The sequence below is a fragment of the Ranitomeya imitator genome, chromosome 1, assembly GCF_032444005.1.
Source record: "Ranitomeya imitator isolate aRanImi1 chromosome 1, aRanImi1.pri, whole genome shotgun sequence".
NCBI lineage: Eukaryota > Metazoa > Chordata > Amphibia > Anura > Dendrobatidae > Ranitomeya > Ranitomeya imitator.
This window is the reverse complement of record NC_091282.1, coordinates 177,924,405-177,941,238: the sequence shown is the minus strand read 5'-3', so window position 1 is coordinate 177,941,238 and position 16,834 is coordinate 177,924,405.

Sequence of the window (16,834 nt, the reverse complement as noted above, 5' to 3'; positions counted from 1 at the left end):
TTGGACCTCCTCCAGTGCCACCACCATGCGGCAGCCTCAGGACCCTAGCATGGGCTTCAGTACCGCCACCACAACAGCAATGCCGCTGCCGGACCCTGGCCTGGCGTTCCCCGACACCACAACAGCAATGTCACTGCTGGACCCTGGACTGGCGTTCTCCGCCACCACAACAGCAATGCCGCTGCAAAGGCACACGGACCGTGACAGGTCGGCCACCACGGTCAGGCCGATACCAATGAGCCCAACGAGGCTCCCATGACAGGAGCGCCGATCCAAAAGAGGGAAAGTAAAAAAAAACAAAAGACGATAGCTATCCCTCCCCCTCACCTCCCAATGTGTCTGTAATGTCTGGTTTGTCTCACCCTTCCAGTGTATCTCTGCCCTCTCATGTGTATAGCCCATTCCCCGAATTTCCAGACCCCAGTAATTTTATTGCACCTTCTCCAGCCACCCCTGCGTCGTCCACAGTTAGCCAGCCCTCACAGCTCCACACCCCCCGTTTACGTCAATCAACCCCAAGCAGGCACACTTAATTTTTTTTTTTTTTGGTTTGTTTTGTTAAAATAAATAATAATGTTTTTTGCCCCCAATAAGGTTTGGTTAATTGTGTCTTTCGCCGCACTAAATAAAAAAATGCGCCAAACACTTTTTTTGGGGCCACCTCCTAGCTCCAGTACTTAGTTAGTACAACACTGAAGCTTTGTGTGTGTTTGGTATAGAGATATGACGTGGCCCCAAAAAATAATACTTGTATTTTCTCCAAAAACTCTTCTTTCTATTTAGTCTGTGATTTTTGGTCGCAGACTGAAGATAAAATGGTGGTAATACACAGCTGAATACACAGCAGAACTATACTGAACAGGTCATGTGTTCAAAAAATCATTACCTATAACTAGGGTTGAGCGACTTTTACTTTTTTAGGGTCGAGTCGGGTTTCACGAAACCCAACTATCTCAAAAGTCGAGTCGAGTGAAATCGGCAAATTATGGCGAAAAGTCGGGGATCGACCGAAACACGAAACCCAATGCAAAGTCAATGGGAAATCTAACTTTTTTTTTCTCTCTCTCTCTCTCTCTCCCCCCTCCATCCCTGAACAGAAAAGATGGTGTTACACATTGCAAATCGCTACATCGCACAAGCGACAAGATGGCGATAGGCGTCCACGCCCCTAAGACCTATGTCATCACTTTGCCCACGCTCCTTCATTGGCTGAAAAAATGGCACCAAACGCATCATACGAAACGCGACTTTGGTGCGAAGATCGCAGACCGCATGGCCGATCCCACACTAAGATCGGGTCGGGTTTCATGAAACCCGACTTTGCCAAAAGTCGGCGGCTTTTGAATTTGTCCGATCCGTTTCGCTCAAGCCTACTTATGACACCTGACCTGGTGAGTTGAGAAATGCCTTGTAATACCTCCATTTTATCTTCTGTGTACATAAAATCTATTTCATAGAAAGTGAAGGGACGATGGAGGTCATACAAGGCATATCTATACTCACCAGGACATGTGTCAGAAATAATGAATTCATGAGGCATTTATTTGTGCATCATGAATTGATTATTTCTGACACCTGACTTGATGACTATAGATCTGTTGTGTAGGCTGCCGTCACACTGTCAGTATTTGCTCACTATTTTACATCAGTATTGGTAAGCCAAAAACAGGAGTGGAACAATGCGAGGAAAAGAATAATAAAAAGATATGCAACACTTCTGCATTTATCACCCACTACTGGTTTTGGTTTACAAATACTGATGTTAAGTACTGAACAAATACTGCAAATGTGACGGCACCAAACAGCCATCGTCTCTTCAGTCTGCGTCAAATAGCTACTGGTGAACCGAGTCAGGACGCAATGACGTCAACAACCTAAGCCCAAAAAAAACAAATTGTTTTTTATTGGAAATACATATGAGACATGGTTAAGATAATAAAACATGTTTTTTATTAACAACAAACATTATTAACATTTAAAACATTTCCGACCCGAAGCCGACAGGACATTTTACACAATATTGTCCTGCCATGCCACACGTCCAATCTCAGAATCAAAGAAGGCAGCAAATTGGTCCCGCATGTGGCCAACTTCAACCATTGATCGCAGCGGGTAATGCCGGTAATCAGGCAAAGTGTTTGCAACTTGTTCATCAAGTTCAATGGTGGGTCGCTCCTTAGCCAGAATGTAATTGTGGAGAACCACACAGGCTTTGACCACCTCATCCACTGTCTCCATTTTTAGGTTTATGGCTGTTGCAAGAATGCGCCATTTTGAGACTAGAATCCCAAAGGTACACTCTACAGTTCTTCGTGCCCTGGTCAGTCTGTAGTTAAAGATCCTTTTAGTGTGGTTCAAGTCACGACTGGAATATGGCTTCAGTAGGTTTTCGCACATCTGAAAGGCCTCATCCCCAACCATTACAAATGGCATCGGTGGGCCTTGAGTGTTGGGGAGAGGTCGTGACTGTGGAAAATTAAAATTTTTGCCATAAACACGGCCCATATCCGAGTTTTTGAAAGTCTGTGAATCGTTGCCACGGTCAAAAGCACCAATGTCCACGGCAATGAAGTGACAGTCCGCATCGGCTATTGCCATGAGAACTAATGAAAAATATTTTTTATAGTTGAAGAACTGTGATCCCGTTCTGGCTGGTTTAATAATCCAGATGTGCTTCCCATCCACCGCACCCAAACAGTTGGGGAAATCACACAGAGTCCAGAATCTATCAGCAATTTCCATCCACATGTCCTCGGTGGGTATGGGTATAAATTCTTCACGGAGAACGTTCCACAAAGCCTGGCAGGTGTCAAAAACTATTCCGGACAGGGTGGAAATTCCAAGCCGGTACTGGAAGTGGAGGGATGACAAGCTCTCTCAAGTTGCCAGAAATTTGTAATAAAATAATGAAAAAATTATTTAAAAAAAATGCAAAGAATACATGTCAGACCAACAATAATTATGACTGGCATTAGTTTAGAATTATTACGTACCTTAAGGTAACCAGGAGACGTTCCTCTGCTGGAACCGCTCTACGGAGCTGGGTGTCCTGTCTCCTGATGACTCCTTGAACACAAGCAAGCAACTCCAAAAAAGAGGCTTGCGACATCCTGGTATATTCCGGGAATTTTTCCGGGTTGTCGTTAAGCTCCCCATTCAGTGTGTGATATGCACCACGGCTCTCCCGCAGTTCTATAATGGGGTGTTGCCAAAAACGCCTACGCCGTCTACTTCTCCGTCTTTCACGGTTTCATACATTCTTTACCATTGTATTGATTTTTACATTATATTTTTATTTTTATACATATTATCACATATTTATATTAAAAATTATTTAATTGCTGCTAATAAATTTGAATTTTTACATATAGATATATATTTATATAAATTATTATTTATTTTATTTATGCCAATCAGTTGTGGTATGCCCTGCCCTGCACATACATAGGTTTCCAAATTTTTGATCTTCAAAAAAACGCATTTATAGGATATATATATATATATATATATATATATATATATATATATATATATATATATATATATATATATACAGTGCCTACAAGTAGTATTCAACCCCCTGCAGATTTAGCAGGTTTAATAAGATGCAAATAAGTTAGAGCCTTCAAACTTCAAACAAGAGCAGGATTTATTAACAGATGCATAAATCTTACAAACCAAAAAGTTTTGTTGCTCAGTTAAATTTTTATAAATTTTAAACATAAAAGTGTGGGTCAATTATTATTCAACCCCTAGGTTTAATATTTTGTGGAATAACCTTTGTTTGCAATTACAGCTAACAATCGTCTTTTATAAGACCTGATCAGGCCGGCACAGGTCTCTGGAGTTATCTTGGCCCACTCCTCCATGCAGATCTTCTCCAAGTTATCTAGGTTCTTTGGGTGTCTCATGTGGACTTTAATCTTGAGCTCCTACCACAAGTTTTCAATTGGGTTAAGGTCAGGAGACTGACTAGGCCACTGCAACACCTTGATTTTTTGCCTCTTGAACCAGGCCTTGGTTTTCTTGGCTGTGTGCTTTGGGTCATTGTCTTGTTGGAAGATGAAATGACGACCCATCTTAAGATCCTTGATGGAGGAGCGGAGGTTCTTGGCCAAAATCTCCAGGTAGGCCGTGCTATCCATCTTCCCATGGATGCGGACCAGATGGCCAGGCCCCTTGGCTGAGAAACAGCCCCACAGCATGATGCTGCCACCACCATGCTTGACTGTAGGGATGGTATTCTTGGGGTCGTATGCAGTGCCATCCAGTCTCCAAACGTCACGTGTGTGGTTGGCACCAAAGATCTCGATCTTGGTCTCATCAGACCAGAGAACCTTGAACCAATCAGTCTCAGAGTCCTCCAAGTGATCATGCGCAAACTGTAGACGAGCCTTGACATGACGCTTTGAAAGTAAAGGTACCTTACGGGCTCGTCTGGAACGGAGACCATTGCGGTGGAGTACGTTACTTATGGTATTGACTGAAACCAATGTCCCCACTGCCATGAGTTCTTCCCGGAGCTCCTTCCTTGTTGTCCTTGGGTTAGCCTTGACTCTTCGGACAAGCCTGGCCTCGGCACGGGAGGAAACTTTCAAAGGCTGTCCAGGCCGTGGAAGGCTAACAGTAGTTCCATAAGCCTTCCACTCTCGGATGATGCTCCCAACAGTGGAGAAAGGTAGACCCAACTCCTTGGAAAGGGTTTTGTACCCCTTGCCAGCCTTGTGACCCTCCACGATCTTGTCTCTGATGGCCTTGGAATGTTCCTTTGTCTTTCCCATGTTGACCATGTATGAGTGCTGTTCACAAGTTTGGGGAGGGTCTTAAATAGTCAGAAAAGGCTGGAAAAAGAGATAATTAATCCAAACATGTGAAGCTCATTGTTCTTTGTGCCTGAACTACTTCTTAATACTTTAGGGGAACCAAACAGAATTCTGGTGGGTTGAGGGGTTGAATAATAAATGACCCTCTGAAAAGACTTTTCACAATTTAAAAAAAAAATAAACAAAGAAATACCATTCTTTTTTTGCTGCAGTGCATTTCACACTTCCAGGCTGATCTGCAGTCCAAATGTCACAATGCCAAGTTAATTCCAAATGTGTAAATCTGCAAAATCTGCAGGGGGTTGAATACTACTTGTAGGCACTGTATATATACACATTTTATATGTTATATATTTTTTTAATCTTGATTAATTGTTTTTAATATCTTGTCAATATAAATATAGATTTCAAGTATATGAATTGTTGTGGTTATGCAAATGTGATTTTATTAAAATAAAATTAATAATTTGTTTTTTGAAAAAAAGCTTTGGTCTGATGAATATTATATGAAGAGATGATGGACCTAGTCCACCTCATATCTTTACTCACCTGCCGTGTGTCAGAACTAGTGCACTCAGGATGCAGAAAACCCAGCATCCTGAATGCACTAGTGCTGACACCTGGGCAGGTGAGCATTGTGACCCCTGACCGTTTGTGCTGTATTAAAGGGAACCTGTCAGCTGAATTTGGCGGGACCGGTTTTCGGTCATATGGGCAGAGTTTTCGGGTGTTTGATTCACCCTTTCCTTACCCGCTGGCTGCATGCTGGCCACAATATTGGATTGAAGTTTATTCTCTGTCCTCCGTAGTACACGCCTGCGCAAGGTAATCTTGCCTTGCGCAGGCGTGTACTACGGAGGACATAGAATGAACTTCAATCCAATATTGCAGCCAGCGGGTAAGGAAAGGGTGAATCAAACACCCGAAAACTCCGCCCATATGACCGAAAACCGGTCCCGCCAAATTCAGCTGACAGGTTCCCTTTAATATTTTTTTGGAGGATTTTCAGTCCTCTTTGTGTTTTTGCCACCTCATAGCTCCATGACAGACACAAGAAGCAAAGCTGCAATGTAAAGCAAATAAAGAAGAGGGGCAGCAGATTGTGTGTCATGCAGCTATAAGGTGGCAAAAACACAGTGTGTGTAGATGGCGATGTGTGTTTTGACGGCGCATGGTGTGTGTTGCCGGCGATCAAAGAGGCAAAGAACAAACAGTGACAGGGGAAAAACAACACAAATTTATTTAACAACACAAAAAAAAAAAATATTTTTTACAAGACAATGATGAGGAAATGTTATGGATCTGGGGGGTGTGGGGGTGTGGAGCTGGGAGGATTGGCTAGGTGTAGACGATGAAGTGGTTCTTGGGGAAGGGCCTACTAAACTTGTGGGGTCTGGGAGGTCAAGGATGGAAGTAGACACATTAAGAGTGGAAACATGGGACGGGAGAGACATATTGGAAGGGAGAGACCAACTGGACAACACAGACACATTGGGAGGTGAGGGTGGAGGTAGTATGACAGTTCTTGTTGCCCATTTCTTCTTTCTTGGTTTACCATGAGTAGGCTGGTGGCTTTTTCGTCTCCTTGGGAGGGTGGGAGTAGTGGCATCCGGAATTGTCATGGTAGTGGATCGGAACGGCCGTGCAGTTTGCTGAACCGCCATGGTGGTGGCATTGGATGGATGTGCATTTTGCTGAACAGCCATGATGGTGGCGGTGGACTGATGTGTAGTTTGCTGAACCGCCATGGTGGTGGTGGTGGATGGCCATGCAGGAGCAGGACTCGGCATGGTGGTGTAGTGACTTTCAGCAGCACCCGGCATGGTGGTGTAGTTGTGTGCGGCAGGACTGGGCATGGTGAGGACCGTTGTGGTGCAGTGACCAATGCGACAGCCAGGGGGTGCTGTGTGTGCTGTGTCTGTGCTGCAGGATGCGCTTGGTTGTATAACTGTGGCGATGAGACAAAGTCCGGCAGGATTATAAATGGCCAGTATGTGTGTCGCAGAGGAAGACACTCTGCGTTGTCAGTCTAAAGTTATGTTGTGTTCTGGGACCTGTAGTCCCACAAGTAATGGTGTAGTTCTAATGGGAGACTGGCAGGGCTAGTTATGAGAGATGGGAGGGTCAAATTAGCCACACACACCCACACTCCCACCCAGGGAAGTGGTTACAGATATGTAATGTGGTTCATGTGGGTCATGTGGGTTTTCTGTGGGTGGATCTGAATGATCCAAGTGCAAGGCCCTGGAAGCCTGTTTTGGAAGTCCTGGGGAATAGGATTCCTGAATAGCAGATGGTTGGGTTTTGGCACTGAGTGAACGGTCAGTGTTGGAGTCTCCTGGCAGTGGAGATGTCCTGGAAGCACTGAGAGACCGTCGACCTGGACGGTCAGTGTTGGAGTCTCCTGGCAGTGGAGATGTCCTGGAAGCACTGACAGACCATCGACCTGGACAGTCCGTGTGGAGGACTTGGGACTGACGTGGAGTCAACCTGGAAAAGTGTTAATATGGGTCAGACCACTTTCCAGTCTATCTCCCAGAGCCTTTAGGCCATTCTGGAAGACCGAGCTCAAGTGAATAAACTCGGGTATGAGTGACTGTCAGATGCCTTCTGTTGCTGGCGGGAAGACTCCCCCAAAAAAGAGGCAGAGGACTGGGACAGGGGAACACCTGAATGACCAGCTGACTGTTCTCCAGCCTGTGATGCCGGCCCACTTGCTGCATCGCTGGTGGATGGGATGGCTGGGACTGTTCCGTGGCTGTTTGATGAGGGACTGCTCCAGAGGACGATCCAGTTTCGAGGGTGCTGCTCCAGGTTCTGTGAAAACAAAAGTAAAACATTGCTACCAAAAAATAACAATTGTAAAAGCGCCAGCTCCTGTGGAATAGAAAAATTCAGATTAAGGAATACATCACAATGGAATACAACAGAAAAATACTTACGTTCTCTGAGCAAGGACAGGCCTCAGGAAAGCTAGCATCCGGTGGTATTTATATTTCCCGATCCTTGCTGCAACACCACTGGGATCTTGGATCTCCTGTCTCAGGTCCTTGTTGAAGTGATCCTTCATTGAACGCAAACAGCTTTTGACTTTGTTCACTGTGAAGGGGGAAAAAAAATTGTTAAACAATTCACTTTAGGCCGGTATCACTCAACCGTGTTTGATGCAAGAAACTTGCAGGAGTTTATTGCATCACACACGGTTGTGTGATCCCGGCCTTCAGGTTCACTGCCGCATCAGGCCACATTGCAATACTTACGAAATTCCTTTCTGACGTGGCATTGTCCCAGTCCTTCATCAGCGCTTGGGCCACCTCATTCCACAGCCACCGAATCACCACAGCATCTGAGTGCTGCTGCTCCCGGGTGTCCCACAACGCAAGTCGCTCATGCACTAGTGTGATAAGGAGGTCGTTATCCAGGAATTGCTCCTGTGGAACCTAGAATTGAAATAAAGACATTAATGTTGGAAAGATAAAACAATTAAAACAATAAATAAATAAAAGAGAAAGAAAAAACAGGCAAGAAAAAAAAAACAGTCAAGAATAAATTCAAACAGTCAAGAATACTTACACGCCGTCTTGCCACCGGAACTTGGGCCGAAGTCTGCTGCTCCTGCTCCTCTGCACTTGTTGAAGTGTTCTGTAAAAGAAAATAAATGATTTTGCAACTTGTAAACAGTGACAATGAATACTTACCAATCACTACCAAATGTACTCACTTCAGTCTCCTGTCCGATGTGTTCGGTGTGCTCTGGACATGAGGCCATGGTGATATGGTGATGAATGCTGCACGAAAGAGACAGAAATGAGTACAGACTGCAGGGAGAAAAAAAAGACAGACATTAGCTTGTATACTCACATTTTGTAATAATAGCAGAGTCATCCCACAGATAAAGGCTTGCTTCCACTTGCAGAGTCAGGAGATGATGGACTTCCACTGTCCACACCTTATTTTTATACATCTTTGTTTGGGGGGTGGCTTAAACCACTTTCTGGACTTGTTTACTCAGAAAACGCATGCATACGCAAACACAAGAGAACGCATATCCTTGCGTTCCTATGCGTTCCCATAGAATGTAATATGTTGTTTTGACGCACTCCACCCGCAAGCGTCTGCATGCGTATGGTGGCGGAAATTTGACGCCTCGAAAACTGCAACATAATGACTTAGCTGCACCCCGCCGCACACCGCGAAACGACGCATGTGCAAGCAAACTCAGGCGAACGCATGCAAATGCATGTACCTGCGTCCACAATGTAAAAGATGTGAAATCAAGACGCATGCGGATGTCAGAAACGCTGCGGACACAACTGCAAATGTGAAACCGGCCTTAGTACACTATATAGTAAGTGACTGCAATACATAAGTGAGTACACTATATACAAAGGGACTGTGTTAAACATAATAAGCGATAATAACTAGTGATGCTGATGAGCAAATATACTCGTTACTCGAGATTTCTCGAGCATGCTCAGGGGTCCTCCGAGTATTTTTTAAGTGCTCGGAGGTTTCGTTTTTAGCGCCGCAGCTGAATGATTTACATCTGTTAGCCAGCATAAGTACATGTGGTGGTTGTGGGGGTAATAATGTCTTTCTCCACCTCCCCCTGTTCCTAAATCCATTATAAATCCCCCTTCCTCCCTTCCTAATCCCCCACACCCCACATTATCCTCCTCCCCCTGCATCCCATTATTGTCTTTCCCCCATTTCCTTCTCCCCACCACCCTATCATTGTCCATTCCACCACCTCCATCATTGCCTTTTCCCCCACCACCCCATTATTGCCCATTCCCCACCTCCATCATTTCCTCCTCCCCTATCACCCCATCATTGCCCTTTCCAGCATGACCATCATTGTTCTATCCACCACCACCGTCATTGCCCATTCCACCAACTCCATCATTGCTTTCTCCCCCACCACCCCATCATTGCCTTCTTCCCCACCACCTCCATCATTGCCTCCTTCCCCACCACCCATCATTGCCCATTCCACCACCTCCACTATTTCCTCCTCCCCACCACCCCATTATTGCCCTTTCGACCACCATCATTGTTTTTTTCACAACCTCCATCATTGCCTTCTCCCCCACCACCAACATCATTGCCCATTCCACCACCTCCAACATTTACTCCTCCCCCATTATTGCCTTTTCCACCACCCCATCATTGCTTTCTCTCCCACCACCCCATCATTGCCCCCTCTGTCACCCCATCATTGCCTTCTCCCATCACCCCCATCATTGCCCTCTCCTCCACCTACACACACACACACAGACACACACAGCACCATTAACCTCTCTGTATGTTCCCCTGCTGTGCTACACACGCACGTACACACACACCACCACTCATCTCTACACACACACATACTGTATGTACACATACACACACACAGCAAACAACACCTCTCAGCTCTCCGCACGCTCTCCCGCAGCCACAGCATCACCGTCGCTGGCAGCTTCCTTTCACTGGCACAGCGGCCGCAGTGCTGAATGATGCTGTCATCCTGCTGCACTGCTGACTGCTGAGACAGGAAGCGCGAGTATGAAGCAGGACGCATCGCTGCAGCTCGGCTGCCATTTTCTCTTGTAGGTAGTGGAGCTGCAGGGATCTCTCCCTGCCCGCCGCACATGAGGGCAATCTGGCCAGGGGCCCCCTGGAGCCTCAGGGCTGGATAAACAGGCCAGATTGCCCTCATTAATAGCCGCCTTGCAGCGGCCCCCCGGATTCTCTGAGCCCTGGTACAGCCGCAGCGGCTGCACATGAGGTATGTGCGCCCCTGGCACAGCCGTTGCGGTCCAACTCCGGCGTGCCCCCTCACCCCTCGGGGCCCCATAGCAGTTGCGTGGCCTACCACCATTGGGGGTACACCACTGGTTGGTGCTAACTGTGTGCAAACTGTAAAGCTCTGCGGAATAAGTTAGCGCTATATAAAAATAAAGATTATTATTATCACATTTATCTGGCACTCTATGCTGAGCACTTACTTTTGAGTTTCTGTCTAAGTCTCCGAATGACGTGATTCAGATGAAATCCCTGAGGAATGCATTCACTATAAGGAGGCTGCAGAGTTACTCTGGACTCCCTCTACCCTCTGTTCAGCGTTGTCATTCTTTTCAGAAGAGCAAAAACTTGGCTGACCTCGCTTTTATGCATGCCTGAAAATACGGACACCGGTGGATCATAGGTCAGACAGTGTCCACAGTGTCTCCATCTGCCTCATTATAGGGTATCTTCCTCCTGAGGTTCCGTCTGAATCACGTATTTCAGAGATTTATACGGAAACCCCAGTGTAAGCGTTCAACGTACAGTGCAGGATAGATGCATGCTGAGCCTTACTGTAATCATTGGAAGGCAGCATGAACAAATCAACAACAGGTGAAGAATTAGTTTTATTTATTTTTTATGCCATTTCTCATGTGGTATAAGTGATTGGGGGGGATTCTGAGTGCTGCAAAATTGTTGATAATTGTTGATAAATGTCGACACTGCACAGGGCCCAGGAAGCGCCGACATTTATCTATAGTGGGCTGTCGAGGAGAGTTTAGAGGGAACCTGTCATGTCAAAAAATGCTTTTAAACTGCAAATATAGGGTTCATCTGCAGGTTAAGAGCATTCAATCTGTGTGACCGCTGCACTGAAAGCCTGGCTACCTCTGGCTTTCAGTCATAAATGTGCGGCTATCGAGGCTTTAGTATTCGCTCAGAACATAGTGAGTGGCATCTTTAACCACGCTATCCACAGGTCTCTTTTAAATGTGAGAAAATAAGCCCCGCTAAGTAATTTCTTCCCACATAAAAGGGAAATCTAGAACTTTAAACTACAAGGCACAAATATTGTTAAGAGTAGAGACTTGGGGGTGTTAAGTTTAGAAGCACATTACCTAGCCCAGGTGCAGTGTGCTCAAAGCTTACTTTCTATGTTGTTTATGTTGGAAATTTGTTAGGATTTGATCACTCAAGGATTCACACAAGTTATCTTGTTGGAGGAAATTTATTTGAAGTCCTTGAAACTTAAATTTCCTTGTATTCATTTATCTACATGGAATAACAGTGGCCTGACAACTGGTAGTGTTGTCTCAGAATAGGCCATTTTTACCATTTGACCGCTTTGTGAAATATAACATTTCTCCAAAGTCATTTGCAGCTATCGATACTTAATAAGCAGAAGCTTCATCAGATCATGCATTATCCTCCCGCCATGGTCAGCCTTTAACCCACAGAAGGGTATATGGAGGTCCAGTCAGGGCCGTATTTAGAGTTTCTGCTGCCCTAGGCACATCTCGTGCTGCCTTCCCCATTGGTGACTATGACTAATGCAGACACTGTCGGCAGTGACTTAGGCTACTTTCACATCAGCGATTTTTGCCATTCGCAGCAAATCCGGCAGTTTTTCCGCATCTGCCGCGTAACTAATCACTTACAGCAACACTGCGTTCGGCCTCATTCATTCCCTATGGGACTTGCGGACATGTGCGACACTTACGGTTTTGCCGCGTCCGGCAAATGCTGTACTTGCAGCAATGGAAAAAAACGCTGCTAGCAGTGTTTTTTTGTCTCACTGCAAGTGCAAGACCGCAAGTGCCTCACATGTCCGCAAGTCCCATAGGGAATGAATAAGGCCAAATCTATGTATATGGCCATGTAGCTCTTTCATGAATCCCGGCGCCCCTGGAGAGCGGTCGCTTCTGCCGATGTGACAGCTCTCCACGGGAGATCATCGATGGACACTCGTTATTACATGGATTATATCAGATCAGGGAGTATACTTGGAGCGCCCCCAAGGGCTGTGGGGTATTCGGAGCCAGGCCCCTTCGGTTTTCAGTGGGGGATATCATGGTGGCGAACCCGATCCGTGGCCCTCTGGAGGTCCGTCGATGTTGTGGGGGAAAGGTCTTTAAAGGGATAATGTTCATGACGCCACCTGTGGTATTCGGTCAGGGTGACCGATGCTGCTTAGGGGTCCGCTGGGGTGATGTTACGGCAGCTAGATGGTATACCTTCCCACAGGTAAAGTGTGTCCCCAGGGCTTCCCAGAGTGTAGTTGGTAGATGGTGGATGTTGTAAGGCGCAGAGAATAACGAGGACACAAGGTTGCAGTCTCTTTACCTTTACTGAAGGCTTCAACATGCACAGTCCAGGGCACCAGACCACAGGGTAAGCAGAGTCCGGCCGGTCTGAAGGCACATCCAGAGTCCCCTTATCCAGGTGGAATTCAGTAGCCTTCCTATAGCGCCTGTGCGTTGTAGTACCTCCCTGCTGAGCAACTCGGTAAGGTCCTCACAACTGTTGTAGATGTTCTAGATGTTATTTCTTCCTCTCTGTCCCCCATATGGTATGGATAGGACAACCTGTATGACTGATGGCCTGAGGCTTGTTTATAGGGACTCTAGAGACGCCCCGACCCCCACAGTTGCCACCGTGCCTCCTGGGTATGTGGTCGGGCAGCCAACTTGGAATTGACTGTCCTGCCAGTCTCTGAAGTAAAGCGTAGAGTCTATTACTCCCTCGGTGTTCTGGCTACCGGTTCTGCGCTCCAGAAAGAGGCAGCCTTTTACAGGGCAGAACTCCTTCTGGTTTTCTTCTCCTTGTGCTATGACTTGGTTTCTCACTCTCTACAATACAATTCTCTTCGTATCCTTTCTTAGGATGCTGCCGCACGTGGGGCAGGCGCAGCTCCATGTCTTTCTGTCTAGGCCTCTGATAGGATCCCACCCCTGTCCGGGGCCTTCTGTCTGCAGCTTTGTGGTGTTCCTCTTTTCCCGCTGTCTGCCTGACAGGAACTGACTGGGAGAAGCCCAGGCAGCGTCTGACTAACTTTCTATCCAACCCACCAGTTTTTCCCTAATGTGAGGAGTGCCCTAGTAGATAGGAGCAAGGCTCCCCGTGGTGGACTGGAGTGTGAAGTGTAGTGTATGGTTTGTGATACCTGGCAAGGTGAACTCCTTTAGTGCCATCAGACCTAATATCACTCCCCCTGGTGGAAGAATAACATTACTGCAACGACCGGGACTCTGGGGCGCTGCACACTGGTGGTTTATTTATTTATTTTTTTACAGGTGATCAAGGGCTTCGGGGATTAGGTGTATAGTGAGCATATACTGTATGTTGTATGTACTGTATGTATATATGTGTGTTTTTTTTTCTTTTCTAAATCTTCAACATAGGAGCCGGATAATGAGACTACTGTTCCATCATCCGGCTACCTGTCACTGTAGCAGGCATAGCTGGATGGGACTATTTGTCCCATGAGACGATACCTGGCACACACAGCCCCGCACACACATACACAGCCCTGCACATGCACATATACAGCCCCACACACAGCCCCGCACACACACATACACAGCACCACACAAACATACATCTCTGCACACACACATATATACAGCCCCTCACACACACACAGCCCCGCACACACACATACACAGCACCTCACACACATACATCTCTGCACACACACATATACAGCCCAGCACACACATACACAGCCCCGCACACACACAAATACAGCACCACACACACATACATCTCTGCGCACACATATATACAGCCCAGTACACACATACACAGCCCCGCATACGCACATGCACAGCACCGCACACACATACATCTTTGCACACACACATATACAGCCCAGCACACACATACACAGCACCGCACACACATACATCTCAGCACACAAACATATACAGCCCAGCACACACATACAACTCTACACACACATATACAGCCCCCGCACACACACAGCCCCGCACACACACATACATCTCTGCACACACACAGCCCTGCACACACATACACAGCCCCCCACACACACATACATCTCTGCACACACACACAGCCCCTCACACACACATACAGCCCCGGACACACACACAGCACCGTGTGTTGTGAATTCTGTGGCTGAATTCACTCCTGTGGTCACAAGTGGTATTGCAGCCTCTGGGCTTCCTCCCTCAGGTGTTTTGGTGAGCTCGTTGGCTGCCTTGCTATTTAACTCCACCTGAGTCTGTCTTCCTTGCTCCTTGTCAATGTTCCAGTGTTGGTTCTGAGCTACTGCATCTTTCCTGTGGCCTGCTGCTCTGCTAGGTAAGTGTTACTTTGTTTTTGTTTCCGTTTTTTCTGTCCAGCTGTGCTATTCTCTTTTGCTGGAAGCTCTGAGACGCAAAGGGTGCACCGCCGTGCCGTTAGTTCGGCACGGTGGGTCTTTTTGCCCCCCTTTGCGTGGTTCTGCTTTAGGGTTTTTTGTAGACTGCATAGTTCTCTTTGCTATCCTCGCTCTGTCTAGAATATCGGGCCTCACTTTGCTGAATCTATTTCATTCCTACGTTTTGTCTTTTCATCTTGCTAACAGTCATTATATGTGGGGGGCTGCCTATTCCTTTGGGGTATTTCTCTGAGGCAAGTCAGGCTTGTATTTCTATCTTCAGGCTAGTCAGCTCCTCAGGCAGTGCCGAGTTGCATAGGTAGTGTTAGGCGCAATCCACTGCTGCTTTTAGTTGTGTGAGGATAGGTTCAGGTATTGCAGTCTGCAGAGATTCCACGTCTCAGAGCTTGTTCTATTGTTTTTGGGTTATTGCCATATCACTGTATGTGCGCTGATTACTGCACACTGTGTTGCCTGATAGCACAGCATAACAGTACAAGGAGCCAAACCAATGATTCTCAATAGAGGGAAAAAAGAAGTCCTGACATAATTTTTTTTTCCTCAGCTCTGTCTTCAGTTTTTTTTTTTTTTTTTTCCCCTAGACATTAGAGTGCTTCAGGACACAGCTGTGGACATGGATATTCAGGCTCTGTGCTCCTCAATGGATAATCTCGTTATAAATGTACAAAAGATTCAAGATACAATTGATCAGAAATCTATGCTAGAACCAAGAATTCCTATTCCTGATTTGTTTTTTGGTGACAGAACTAAGTTCCTGAGCTTCAAAAATAATTGTAAGCTATTTCTGGCCTTGAAACCTCATTCTTCTGGTAATCCTATTCAACAGGTTTTGATTATTGTTTCTTTTTTGCGCGGCGACCCACAGGACTGGGCGTTTTCTCTTGCGCCAGGAGACCCTGCATTGAGTAATGTTGATGCGTTTTTCCAGGCGCTTGGATTGCTTTACGATGAGCCTAATTCAGTGGATCAGGCTGAGAAAAATTTGCTGGCTTTATGCCAGGGTCAGGATGATGTAGAAGTATATTGTCAGAAATTTAGGAAGTGGTCAGTACTCACTCTGTGGAATGAATCTGCACTGGCGGCTTGGTTCAGAAAGGGTCTCTCTGAAGCTCTTAAGGATGTCATGGTGGGATTTCCTATGCCTGCTGGTTTGAATGAGTCTATGTCCTTGGCCATTCAGATCGGTCGTCGCTTGCGCGAGCGTAAATCTGTGCACCATCTGGCGGTATTGTCTGAGAGTAAACCTGAGCCTATGCAGTGCGACAGGACTATGACTAAAGTTGAACGGCAAGAACACAGACGTCTGAGCAGGCTGTGTTTCTACTGTGGTGATTCCACTCATGCTATTTCTAATTGTCCTAAGCGCACTAGGCGGTTCGATAGCTCTGCCGTCATTGGTACTGTACAGTCCAAATTCCTTCTGTCCATTACCTTGATATGCTCTTTGTCATCGTATTCTGTCATGGCGTTTGTGGATTCAGGCGCTGCCCTGAATCTGATGGATTTGGATTATGCTAAACGTTGTGGATTTTTCTTGGAGCCTTTGCGGTGTCCTATTCCGTTGAGAGGAATTGATGCTACACCTTTGGCCAAGAATAAGCCTCAGTACTGGGCCCAGCTGACCATGTGCATGGCTCCTGCACATCAGGAAGTTATTCGCTTTCTGGTACTGCATAATCTGCATGATGTGGTCGTGTTGGGGTTGCCATGGCTACAAACCCATAATCCAGTATTAGATTGGAACTCTATGTCGGTAACCAGCTGGGGTTGTCAGGGAGTACATGGTGATGTTCCATTTTTGTCTATTTCGTCATCCATTCCTTCTGACATCCCAGAG